This window comes from Balaenoptera acutorostrata, chromosome 8 (assembly GCF_949987535.1).
Source record: "Balaenoptera acutorostrata chromosome 8, mBalAcu1.1, whole genome shotgun sequence".
Classification (NCBI taxonomy): domain Eukaryota; kingdom Metazoa; phylum Chordata; class Mammalia; order Artiodactyla; family Balaenopteridae; genus Balaenoptera; species Balaenoptera acutorostrata.
In genome coordinates this window covers 4080438-4094958 of record NC_080071.1, presented here as the reverse complement: position 1 = coordinate 4094958, position 14521 = coordinate 4080438, and the positions used below count along the sequence as shown (strand labels likewise).

General features: G+C 35.7%; 1 protein-coding gene across 1 annotated transcript in view; it reads left to right on the top strand.

Annotated features, from left to right (window-relative positions):
* Positions 1 to 14521, top strand: part of LRP1B (LDL receptor related protein 1B) — a gene marked incomplete at its 5' end in the record, with an annotated part of 1526008 nt that overhangs the window by 1124084 nt on the left and 387403 nt on the right. The gene's annotated exons all lie outside the window — the stretch shown is intronic.

Genomic DNA, 14521 nt, shown 5'->3' with positions numbered 1-14521 from the left:
GTTAATAGATTTGTTAGAAACAAAGGAATATTTACTTCTTAGAAGTAGAAATTGAAATATTTACTGATGAAATGATATGATGTCTTGGATTTGTTTTAAAATAATCCAGAGGTGCATTGAGGGTGGGGGAATGGCGGGGGTGGGATCTTACAGATGAAGCAAAATTAACCATATGTTGATACTAACTGAAACTGATAGATGAATCCTTGGGGATTCAGAATACTCTCTTTACTTTTGTGTTTACATGAAAATTTCCACAGGAAAAAGTTAAAAATGTAACATATTCAGAAATTAATATCTATATGAAAACCGTACAATCTTCAGTATTTTGAATATTGCTATCTCCAGTTCTAGTCTGTGAATTCCCTAAGTGTAAGAGCTTTATCTTTCAGCATTTATCACAGTGAATTAAAAAAAAACTTTATAAATACTAAATTGAACTAAAGTGATTAGATGAAATATTTGAATTACCAGTAAAACTGAGAAAAAGGGAATAAGCCTTTTTTAACTTCCACTTAGACAAGTTCTGAGGTCTCAATGGGCCTTTACAACTGTGTCAAAGACTAAATGGTAGAGACCTTCTCCCACACCAGTGTTAGAAAGAAAGTTAGAAAGGAAATATAATGCCAGGATGAAAAGATCCTATCAAAGGACCAGTATTTATATAAGGATCAAATGAGTGAGCTGACCAGGTTTGAAGTGCATGTGACATTAGTGAATTAGTTTAATTGTACAAAATAGATAAATTTGCTATGAACATTTTAAAAATCTGGCTTGGATTACTGAGGTATTTTGAGATTCTGTATCCCTGACTATTATAAGAACTTGGAAAATTATTAGATCAGGATAATTAAAAGTTTATTTGCTAGAAATATAAGAGCTAAAACAAATGATTACCATCAATGTCAATGAATATAGAATGTGGAAATCACTATTGTATTTCTTAAAGATGGTAATAACTTAAATAAACCTTATTTTACTGATCGATCAAGACATTCTTAATATTATTTCCAAATAAAAAAATAATATTATTTTCAAATATAATATCAATTATTTATTGAGCATCTACTGTGTTTTAAGCATAATTCAACGGGGATGGAATCAGACAGAAATATGAAAAACTTTATGGGTATGATCCAAATGAATTTAAGAACCCATAAAATTTCTCTTATTTAATCCCAGGACTACTGTCCTGGTTTCAGAAATGCTGGGTAGAATTTATTTAATGGTATCATTTGACAATAATGATTGTATTTACTGGTGTGTGGGAAAAGCAATGCTGTGGCAGTCGTATCTTACTTGGCAATCTAGTAACAAGTTGTGTGAACCACACAGAGAGCAGATGTTTCTTTATGATAGGAAGAGACTTTTTGCAATACATTTCAGATGTCAAACAAATCTTTTTTTGCTTAGCATCCCTTCTTGTCTCTTGTGAGTAAGCACAGTTTCTCTTAAACATATGGTCAAAATTGAAGTAAGCCTGGGAAATCCCATTTATAACTTCAGTCTATGTTTTTGGGGGGAAAACCTGATGAAGTGAGATTAATATTCAACATTTTTAAAAAGTATAAAGAAAAATTATAATGAAAGAGTTTTTTTTTAACAAGATGCCAAACTCATTTATTCATATTGTCTAATCAATTTTCAAAGTTTAAGTGTTAACAATCGTTAAAATAGCTGATAAAAAGTGAGGCTTTTTCCTTTACATGCATATTAATTCTCATAAAATATGAGAAACATCAAGATATATATTTTCAGAAATTAGTCGTCTTTTTAACTTAAAAATTTGCTGACAGTAAGCTATTTTTAATCACAATTGTTGAGTTTCCTCAGTCTTTTCTCAGTCTTTTTAATCTGTTTATAATAGTAATTCAGGGTTATTGAAGGATAGTTTCATAATCCAGAGAATTATAATGAAGAAAATTGAAAACACTCATAATCTGACCACCTGGATATACCTCTTAACGTTTTATTTTGTTTCCTTTAGGTGTCATTTTTAAATTTCACTTTTTTAAATCAAAGTTTTATACATTTATACTTTTAAAATCAAATAGTTCTATAAATTCTATAAAAATAGCAATCAATTTTTCATTGTTTCACAATCCCCATTGCAATTTCCCAGGTGCAGTAATTTAAACTCTTTTAGCTGTTTCGTGTCATATTTATCTCCACATATATAATACTTCTTTTTCTTTACAATTAAGTTTCATAGATTATCTTTCACTTCTAAATATGAACAAATAATATTTGGCTTTCTTACATAGCTTGCTGACTTCCTGGCCTAATACATATCTTCTATCCCATCCTTTCTATATGGCTATATTACAATTATATTTAATTCCATAGTCACTCTTTACATTATTATTATCATATAAATTTTAATGGTGGTTAAACTAGTATATTATGATTACATTTCCTTTCTTATACAACTTTCTAGTCTCCATGAATTTAATAATTACTTTTTTTTCTTTCCTTTGTTTATAGTACCTATCACTATTGCACCATCATATTCTCTTAACAGATATGTTCTCTTCTCAGTAGCTTTCCCCAAAATAGTCAAGGGCATAACATTTTGCAACCTCACATTTTTCAAAAATGCTTACTTTCTCTTTGCTTTATTGCTCTGTATTCTGAGAGATTTCCTCAAATTTATCTTCCAATCTTTCTACTGATTTGTAAATTTTTGCTACCATATTTTAATTTCCTAAAGCTCTTTTGAGAATATTCCTTATAGCATTTTGTTTTAAAACTTTATATTGATTTCCTGTATTTCTGTTTTCTTCATTTTCCTTTTCAATATGTTATTCTTTTTGTCTGGCCTTCCACGTTGGAGCTATTCCTCAAATGGATGGGGTTACTTAGCTGTACATTGATAGCCAGAGTGGGATGTCTCTGCTCAGGATGTTTTTTTCCCTAGTTCCCCTCTTCTTTTGTTTTTTTCCCCCTCAGCTCTGACTGGTCTTTCAAAATGCAGATTTCCTCTGGATCAGCTTCTCCACAGTAAACGTCCCATTTTCTGTCTGTATATGCAAGTGTTTCTCATTCAGACCTTCAACCAATCCTTCTGCTTTACAGAACCATCCAACCCTACCACCAGTGATACCTGCTATGTCTAATTCCTGGGCTTTTCCAGGATTCTGCAAAGGAAAAACTAATTATACCCTGAGCATTCATCTTTCTGAAGTCTGATAAGTTATTACTAGTTTATCAAAATTCTAACTTCAAATTCTTGTTGTCATCTCTACTATATTTTCATTTTTAAAATTCATGTGTGTGTGTTTGTGCATGTATGTATTGAATGTATGTGTTTTAATGTCTTTACTTTCATTTCTGTGTTTTGGAAGCATGTGATGATACATTTTGTATCTGATCTTTCATGTTTAAGTGGAAATCTTTTCAGTTTCCCCCTACATGTTCATATATAACATGCACGAGCAGCTCTGTATTTACAAGTTTCTACTAGCACAAGACATGCACATATATAGCCAATTATGTTTATGCATAAAATGCCTATTCTACACAAAAACTTTTGTTAAAAATTGAGTCCCAAGTTTAATTTGGAAATCTCTACCCATTTCGTGCTTATATGAACATTTATCTCAGAAATGATCAAATGTTGAATGCGGATATTGCAGCACAAATTCCCAGGTATCGATGCAAAGCATACTTTTGTTAGTATAACAGTGATATCCATTCATTATCTACTGTATGTAACTGTAATAGCACATCATTAAAATTCAAAACTATAGCAGAAGTTTCCATTAATAAAATTGTTAGTATATCTATTATTTATAATGCAAGTTAATGCCCCCTGAAGTATTTCCTTACAAGAAAATTTTTAGAATTATTTTGAGTGATGTATACATCTATAAATATATAAATGTGTACACATGTAGAATGTTTAATCAAACCTAGTATAAACTTGCATAGACATCTTTGTATCCTAATATTTTTTCTACCATCCATTTGCATATACATGTCATTAAATATTCTAAATTATGATTTGTATGGCTATATAACACTTTATCAAATGCATGTACCATAATTTCTTTAGCCAACCCATAATAATTGGGCATTTCACGTTTCCAATTTTCAGAAGTATAAATAATGGTCTTTCTTTATAATGGATGATTCATGGAGCAATTACTAAATTTTTGGGGGGGATATGCCCACAAATGACACTATTCATGTCTATTCAACCAACATTTTTTCCAACTTTATCTAGGAACCTCCAAGTTTTTAGACTTTGTTCATATCATTCAGGATTTAAATTGAGAGTTTTGGTGTCCATTTTAAAAATCTTTATTTTCAAGAATAGTTTTTGACAGCTGTATCGCAATTTTTTTTAAACATATTTAGCTGATTTCAGTAATCTCACAAAATAGTTTATATCCATTGCCTTCCATTACTTACTTACTCAGATGGATTGATATTTTAGGTGGACTGACATGTGTCTTCAACTAAATATTTTTAAACGGTGCTTGAGTGGTTATTTTCTGTTCCTGTGTATGTGATAATACTGTTGTTTCTTCTATACATGAAAGGAAATCTGCCTGATTCTAAAATTTTTATGTTTCTATTCTTTTTCTCCCAAAACTCTGTTTATAATATTCCATTTTCTTCTAAAATTTGGTGCTGTAAGTTGTGTGAAATCAGTGTGAATTTGGTTCCTTTGTCCAACATGTTATGTTTTTTTCAAACACTACCAAGCAATTCTCCAATTCTCAGTGGACACTGACTGAGTGTCCTACAAATTTAATGCAATTCTAAAACTATCTACCTGGAGCTAGCAACAGATCCCACAGATTAAGGCCTTAGTCTCACAAGATTTCCCCCACTTCACATGTCAATCACAAGTCCTGGTTGTTATTTGTGCTTCGGACAGAATGGCTATAAATCAGAGGTTCCCACAACTCCCTCCTCTGGTTCAGTTAATTTGCTACAGTGACTCACAGAACTCAGAGAAACTTTTACCTACATTCACCACTTTATTATAGAGGACACTATAAACAATATATGTGAACAACAAGATGAAGAGATCAAAAAGGGTCCCAAGCACAGGAACTTCTGTCCCCATGTAATTGGAATGTGCCACCCTCTTGTCATGTGTGAGTGCAGTCACTAACCCGGAAACTCATCAGATCTCCTTGTTCAAGAGTTTTTATAGAACTTAATCTGCAGCTCCCCCTTTCCCAGAGGTCAGTGGGTGGGGCTGAAAGTTCCAACTCTCTGATCACTTGTTTTTTCTTGTGACCAGCCCCATCCAAAGACTATCCAGAGGCCTCCACCTTAAATCACCTCATTAGCATAAACTAAAAAAAGCTCAAAAGCACTCCTTATGAGTAATAAAAAATACTATCATTCAGGAAATTCCAAGGATTTTAGGAGTTGTGTGCAAGGAATCAGGGACAAAGACCAACTATATTTCTTATTATACCACACTTTGTATATAATTTTATTTTCCTGTCTTGAAGCTCTTATAAATATAGCCATTGAATATAAAAATTGTTCAGAATAAATCTAAGAATGGGTCTAATTTTTTCCTATAATTTTTGTCTTTTACTCTTCCTATGTAATGTTTTCACCTCATGGGACCTGCAAACCAAAAATCTATAATAGATATACACACAAAAAAGAAAAAGGGATCCAAACACAACACTAAAGATATTCATCAAATCGCAAGAGAACAAAAGAGGAAAGGAAAAAAAAAAGTCCTCTAATATATCTAGCTAAGCACTTGAGCTTTGAGCATGCATGCTTCCATCTGCTCGGATCCTGAACAAGATACTACACTAGCAATCCAACCCTCCAACCAATCGGGTCAGAATTCAAAGAACCAGGAGCAGCCCTGAGGTCCATAGGCTCACATAAGAATATGATTTCCTCTATAATAAACATAACAGTAACTACCATTTAATTAAGTATCTACTATTTGAATCCTCTATTAGACCCTGGACATGCATTTTCATTTCCCTAGGAAGACCATCTGAGGATAAAGTTACTCATGGTCACACAAATCCAGCTTGGATTCTAGAATCCATGTTTTTTCTATGGCACTGCTTATGAATGAGGGCCTGTCCACCTGAGTCTCCAGGTTAATGTGGCAGTTTCTTCCTCTTGGGGCTGTAAGTCCCATCCTGAATGTAGGCAGTCTTGACTGAGGCTCTGACACTCTGCATATGTTTTATTAGCCTCCTCCCTGCAATGGTTGGCCATGACTTTTGGACTCAGTCACTGGCTGGAGACCTGCTCCTTCAGGGATGGGTTTCTGGCAACAAGGCCATTCACTGGTCTCTGTCCAGACCAGTACTGCTAGCCCTACCCACCACAGCAACTCTGGGATGGAGTTAGTTCACCCAGCCTTATATACTTTCAACACCTTCTCCATAATAAATGCTGATGAGAGATGTTTGGATGGTCACCTACTGTGGGCCAGCATTACATTAAGCACCTAAAATTTATTGTTGAATTTGAGTTGTACCCATCCACTCTGGACCCTCAGGCTGCCTGTCATCCAAGCCCACATCAGATCATGGTTAAAAGCATGAAGAAATATTCCTTTGGTATACTGACATAGTTGAAAAGACCTTGTGCAAAAGATATACCAAGAAACAATAAATGTGAGATGTACACAGAGAGATTCTGGGTTCCTGCAGAATCATGGGTTGTTGGTCACAATGCGCATTGTCAGCGGGAAACTCACCCAACACAGGTTTGTAAAATTACACAGTGGCCATAACGAAATTGAAAAAAACAGTGATTGGCAAGGTTGAGAGTCACAATTAATCTCAGGTGAGAGCAGTTCATCCTATAGATGCCATACCGTCTATGTGCATGAAAATCACCTGGGGCTCTCGTTGCACCATAGATTCTAACTCAGTACATCAGAGATGGGGCCTGAAGCTCTAAATTTTAACAAGCTCACCTAACATGCTGAAAGCCACTGATCCTCAGAATATACTTTTCATACCAAGCCCAAAGACCTCCTTGAGACAGGTTTAAAACGGAAAAAATATAGTTGATTTACTTGTATCTAAGTCATGTATGTAGGTGGCATTAGAACCTTCCAGCCAAGGAACATGATATTACCAGAAAAGTAATAATTCATAGAAAAAAAAGACCAAGCCACCACTGAGTCTTAGAGTGTGAGGAAGATAAAGCCTGGGGTTGAGAGGTCTGGAAACACAGAAATCAAGAGAGGGAAAGAATGGGCAGCAGCCATAGAAATTGCAGCAACGTTGTTCAACTGAATAAATAATCCATGTTTAAAAAGCAGAGAAGGTAGCCTGGGGTATATGAAGTCAGGTCCGGGAACACCAGACCCAGGACACTGGACTCACTGGCACAGAAAAGACAAACTTCTAAGTCTTAACAACAAGCAATGGAAAGAATTCAGTGCAGGCAAAACACCGTCAAGGTGAGCAGACGGTCACAAATGTCCAAAAGGCAACCAGGTAGATTCCCAGTGAACTTACCTGCTCATCTTCGGCTTCCAGAAGGAACAGAGCAAGGGAAATCAAAGTATCCTAGTCCCAAAGGAAAAAGCGGGCCCAGCAAGGAATCCAGAAGGGCAGGAAGGATGGGAGCTGGGGAACTCAGCAAAGGCTCAGCTCCGCTACCCACGTCAAATCCGCCGTAAAGTTACGTGCCGTACTGAACCAATGAAAGGCCTGTATTCCTTCCTACGTGCGCGGGGCAGAATCAACATGTTAAGTGGCTCTAGCTGTGAAAATTGGCAAAGACTACAAGGCATGAAGCACAAGGCACGTTGGTGGAGCCCTGAATCTCAGAGTGAGACTGTCAACCACTGCGCCTCCAGGGAAGCCCCATCAGGTATCATTTAAATTAAGTTCCCAGGCTTTTATAAACTTCAGTCAAATGGTACACTCTCTTTCCCTGGTTCTTTAGTCCTAGTTTGACCTAAGGAATAATATATTTTTAATGAAATGCTCTAGTTTTATTGCCTGTAAATTTTAATACTATCAGGCCAGTCTTTAAAATGATTTACCTAAACTTTTTCTCTCAGTGCCGGTTGAATTGCCTTCATCCCTTCTTCTGAATTTTCTGATTGATCTCTGCCTTTTACGTTAGAAAACAGAAAATGCAAAGACTTATCCAGAGATTAGAACCAAAAAGGACTTTGATTGCCAGTGGAATATTGTTTTGAGAAAACTTTATATTTGCTGTAAAGAAAAATAATTTCTACTCTAAAGTTTATTTTTTTTAGTGTACTAAAAAAAGTGAGGTCCCAGATCAGCAGTATTGGCATCACCTGGGAACCTATTAGGAAATGTTAATTCTCAGCCCAGCTCCGAAGCTACCAATCAGAAACTGTGGGGTTGGTGCACTGTAGCCTATGGTCCTACAAGCCCTCCAGGTGATTCTGATGCATGCTCACTGCAGTAGAGTCTATTGAAAGCATGGCAGAGAGACAAGGCCAGGTGTGGCAAAGGACCGTTATTATAAGTGGGTTTGATCATGGCGCTTTTAAAGAGCTAGTGACGACTGAAGCCTGTTTACAGGGAGAAGAAAACCCAGTAGAAATAATGTAAAACAATAATAATTTTTTTATTTTATTGTTTTTTTTTAATTTTATTTATTTATTTATTTATTTATTTATTTATTTTTGGCTGTGCTGGGTCTTCGGTTCGTGCGAGGGCTTTCTCTAGTTGCGGCAAGCGGGGGCCACTCTTCATCGCGGTGCGGGGACCGCTCTTCATCGCGGTGCGCGGGCCTTTCACTATCGCGGCCCCTCCCATTGCGGGGCACAGGCTCCAGACGCGCAGGCTCAGCAGCTGTGGCTCACGGGCCCAGCCGCTCTGTGGCATGTGGGATCTTCCCAGACCAGGGCTCGAACCCGTGTCTCCTGCATTAGCAGGCAGACTCTCAACCACTGCGCCACCAGGAAAGCCCTATTTTATTGTTTTTTAATTAATTAATTAATTAATTTACGGCTGTGTTGGGTCTTCGTTTCTGTGCGAGGGCTTTCTCTAGTTGTGGCAAGTGGGGGCCACTCTTCATCGCGGTGCGCGGGCCTCTCACTATCGCGGCCTCTCTTGTCGCGGAGCACAGGCTCCAGACGCGCAGGCTCAGTAATTGTGGCTCACGGGCCCAGTTGCTCTGCGGCATGTGGGATCTTCCCAGACCAGGGCCCGAACCCGTGTCCCCTCCATTGGCAGGCAGACTCTCAACCACCGTGCCACCAGGGAAGCCCCTAAAATAATAATTAATAAAACGTGTTCAGTGATCAACAAAGAAAGTTGGGCAATGATATTCTGTGGTAGAGTTTTATCAAAGTTGAGGAATTATCCAGCCATGGATAATGTTTTAATGCTGATAATGAGAGACATCATGAGTGCCAAGAGGGGTCAACTCACAGTATGTGTTTGAAAATTCTCTCATGATGTATTTTTAAGAGACTCACCAAAAAGAAGTGCTTTTGGTGCCCATGCTTGTGAAGAGATCTTCTCAGAAGGGAAAAACAAACTTGAGAAAAACAAAAGCAGTGCTCTAATGGGATCTGTTTGACAAAAACATTGAGAAAGAATTTTGTTTTAAATATGAACACAAGTGTCACAACCCCCCTCCCCCCAAAAAAATACGTGGGGCTTTAGTTACAGGCAGACACAATATATTAGAACCATGTTATCTATTTTCCAATTATTTGTCTACTTTAGAAGGCAAACCTGTTGTTTGATGATAATTGTAATATATTTTTTGCCCTTGATTCTACTCAAATGACTTCCTCAGACTTTCCGCTGAAAGGCAGGGTGATGCACGTCTCTTCTCCCCACTCTCAGTGTCTATGAGACACTTCATCTACATGTATTAGACTATGTGGTGTTTTCTTCTAATCAAGATAACTTGCTTCTATGATATGTTGGTTTTTTGAATTGGTGAAAACTACAATCTTCTTTCATTTCTTCCTTTCCCCAAATTTACCATTTGGGGAACTACATCTCCCAAGGTAAAATGAACTTCTGCAAGTTTTCATCTCATAAACTTACTGCCAGGTTTTTCAGTTGCTTCCTGGAATTGTTGAAGAAAAATAGTTTTGTTTTGTTTTGTTTTTTCAAATATATGATCAGGATTAACTATAGTCACCATGCTATATATTGTATTCCCCATGACATTTATTTTATACCAGGAATCTGTACCTTTTGACCACCTTCATCTATTTTACCCATTTTCCATTTAAAAAAAAAAAAACTATTAAAGCCCATTGTTTGGGAAAAGGGTTAAGCTACTCTTTAAGTAGTAATGCTCATACAGTAATTGGTGACTGCTGGGTTTGCTATTCATATGGACTTACTATTTCTGAACTAGGGAATAGACAGTGGGCTTGAGAAAACAATGCATATTACTTTTGATTTTGGCCATGCTGCATGGCTTGCAGGATCTCAGTTCCCCGACCAGGGATTGAATCCTGGCTACGGCAGTGGAAGTGTGGAATCCTAACCTTTAGGCCACCAGGGAACTCCCAAAGCATGTTACTTTCATGTTACTTTAACACCCTTATTCTGTTTCCTCTGGCTAAACATTCCGGTTATTGGTTGTGTTTCTTAGTCCAGCCCATTGGCCCTGTAATCACAGGAAATCTCTCCTTGATACTGGGAGCAAGTTTTCGAGCATCACTAGAATTTAGTGGTGGTGTGAATTTTTGTCTTGTATTTCCCCTAAGTTTTTTCCAAGTCATTTTAGTGGGAGACACTGCATCAGGGGCTTTCATCAGGTACCATTTAAATTAAATTCCCAGGCTTTTATAAACTTCAGTCAAATGGTACACTCTCTTTCCCTGGTTCTTTAGTCCTAGTTTGACCTAAGGAATAATATATTTTTAATGAAATGCTCTAGTTCTATTGCCTGTAAATTTTAATACTATCAGGCCAGTCTTTAAAATGATTTACCTAAACTTTTTCTCTCAGTGCCAGTTGAATTGCCTTCATCCCTTCTTCTGAAGTTTCTGATTGATCTCTGCCTTTTACATTAGAAAACAGAAAATGCAGACTTATCCAGAGATTAGAACCAAAAAGGGCTTTGATTGCCAGTGGAATATTGTTTTGAGAAAACTTTATATTTGCTGTAAAGAAAAATAATTTCTACTATAAAGTTTATTTTTTTTTAGTGTAATATATATATTCTTTATGAGAGCAGAGGGGAATCTAAAAAGTACATATTTCTCAAAGGAGAGAAACATTAAAGCAGTAGTTTATTTGCAAATGAAAAACAAAAATGGGCTTCACTTACATACATTTTATGAAAGTCTATGTAATAAATTGAATGATTTGTCCTGAAGTTTCTTTATTTTCCTTCTGCAAATATATAGCATAAACACATTAATACAAATATACTTCCCCTTTTGTCACCAAACTCATAACCATCAGATGTATATTTTACTTGTTTAAGAGAATATAAAAAATGTAAAGCTGGTTGCCAGGTAAACACATATAGCTTTTATTTTCCTTTTGGATGAGCATGAATTATTATGGTTTAGTAGATTCAGAGGGTCTGCAGAGGAAAAACCAATGTGATTCTGATACCAGGATAGAGAGCATCCAAATTATGTGTTTCTAAGCTAAGTATTATGGCTTTATATTAATATATAATATAACAAAAAGAAAAATCAAGGAAGCACACTTGACTAGCAGTGGACTCCTATCTTTTAACAAAGATCAAAAGCAATGCCCTGAGCTTTTGAGAGAAAGAAAATGGTGTTTTCCAGACCTTTCAACTACAGAGTTAGCTCCAACTGTTACATCCAGTTGCATGCAGACAGGAGAAAAATTAGAATGTGTGATTGAAGAAACACTTCAATATTTCTTTCCTTGAAATTGCCACTGATAAGGTATAATTTCCACAACATAGATAAAGGATGTAGTGCCAAGGGTGAAGAACAAAGAGAAGGCTGCATTTCAGAAATGTAGAGAATAAGACTTACAGGAATCCATGGTCATTTGAATGTGGTAAGTGGAGGGAGGGGATATTTTTATGTAACTCTGGTTTCTTCTTTGAATTCAGTGGGGAAATCACTATTGAGTAGGAAATACCAGAGTGGGGACAAAGGGGTTTTGAGAACATTATCTTGAGTTTAGTCTTGGATTTGTTGAGTTTGATGGACCTAGAAAATATCTATGCTAAAGATATTTTAAAAACAGTTTTAAATATTAGCCCAGAGTTCAGAGTATGTTGGAGGTCAAAGTTCTAGAGATAGAATCTGTTCAATTCTACCCCCCAAATAAATCTTGAGTCAGTACATTTCTCCCCATCTCATGCCAATATCCTTGTCTGGCTCATCATTATAATCGTTAGTCTGAAATACAACTGCAGACATCCTCCAACTCTTACCCCTAACGTTATAAATTGTGTTCCATAAAGCAGCCAGAGCAATATGCCTGCTGGATTATGTCATTTCTCTCCTTAAAGGCTCTACGTTGCAATCAAATAAAAATTCATACTTCTTGCTACATCTTTAAAGACTGCATAATCTGGTTCCTGGGCTCTGAAACTATTTCTGTATGATTCTCAAGGCCAACTGGACTTCTTTCAGGTCTTCAGGCTGTCTTCCCTCTGACTTCAGCATGTATGATTTTCTCTGCCTGGAAGTATCTTTTCCAACAGGTTACCCCTGAATCCTACCCCACCCTTTGCTTTCCACCATCAGTCCTTTTCTTATCCTTCATAACTCAGTTTAAACTTTACCTCCAGATAATGATCTGATCACCCCAACTCTCCTCACACTCACCACCCTGTTCCACAACTCAGCATCACATCTATTTCCTTGATACATGGAACTTTTTTTTTTAATTTATTTTTTGATTTGGGTCTAACTTATCCGCTAGACTGTGTGGTTCACAAGAGCAGGAACCATGTCTGACTTGTGACTAGCATATGGTTTGACTGAATTCCCTTACTCCCCAGTTGCCTGGGCAGTCCTGTTTTGTGCCTGATGACCTGACATGATTGCTCATAACACCTCCTTAACTCTCGAAAGTGTCTTGGTTTGCCTCATAAATTACATGTCAGCTCATGTATAGTAGACACTGAATAAATGAATAAATGAGAGGCTCTAACACAAAGTTGTTAGAAAAAATATATAGAAAAAAGAGGAGAATTTGAAGTGCGGTCCTATGATTCACTGACAGCATGAAATATAAATATATATAAAAAGCTATTTCAGGACTCCTGAAAGGTGTGAAAGTTTGTATGTATATGTGGGTGTTTGTGAGTGTGTAACAATATTAACTCTCTAAGGATTCATTATACCTTTAGGTAGAATGGTTGATAAAGGTCTTATAGGGGAGCAACACTTGTCACCCCAAAATGTCTCTGGCATGTAAATTATTTCAAGCTGAAAACAACAACAAAAGACTCAGGAAGAAATTTTGACTTCCCCCTAACTGCCTAAAAAAATTTAGATAGAGGGCCTGTTCCCAGAATAGAGTTATTACCAGAGATAGTAATAGATAATAGATAGTAAATAGATAATAAATTAATATTTGATTGAAATTTACAATTAAAATAGTGTTTATCGTAATTAACAGGCCCACTTTAATATTCCCAATTCATCAGAAAATTAATATTAGAAAAAATAATACTGAAAAATTAATGAATGTCATTAAAGTTTTTTGTTCAGAATTATTTCTTTATATACAGGTTTTTAAAGGGCTAAAAATTCACTTAGAATAGATATATCATATGTGTGAGAAAATAGCTAGAATTTCTTTTAGACTTTTCATCTTTAAAAGTATATCTTTTGCCATATTTTGACATTGAGAAGTGTTATTACTGTATACCATTTTGAAATATTATTCAGCACTCAGAAAAATATTGTACCCACTGGTCATATAAATTTATGTGAATAATCTTGAGAAGTATGTTAATTTTTCTAAAATATTTAAGATATTTAGACATTTAGATTTTAGATACTTTTTTAAGAAAGCATTTAAAGGCAGATTTTTAAAAATAAGTTTGCAGGCTGTTAATGACTAGGACGTGTTTTGATTTATAATCTCAGAATTTTCACTTCATTTAAATGCAAAGAAAAATTAGAAAATTATTTCACTTAATTATAGCACATTTTCTTATTAGTGTTTAAAGTACCAGATTTTATTTCTTCAAAGCAGAAGTTTGATTTAATCACTTCATTTATCTAGAAGATATTAAGAAACACCAAGAAAGTAATGTTTCAATGCATATATGTATTTGTTTTGTACATATGTACCTACGTGGAGATATGTGTGTATACCTCAGAACCAAACATATATACACACATCTTCCACACACATCTATACATACATACATTGTACATGTATGTGTGTGCTCAAACACAAACGTTTACATTTATGTGTATATCTATCCAGGAATGATGCCAAAAGCTGTAATTCAATTTCAAAAAATAAACAACATAGAAATCTACATTAAGGAAAGTAAATCATAAAAGAGAAATAGTTGCTTTTTGTTTCAACATTAAAAATAAGAATTTAAGTTTTGTTAACATTAAAAAATACTAATGCTATGTACA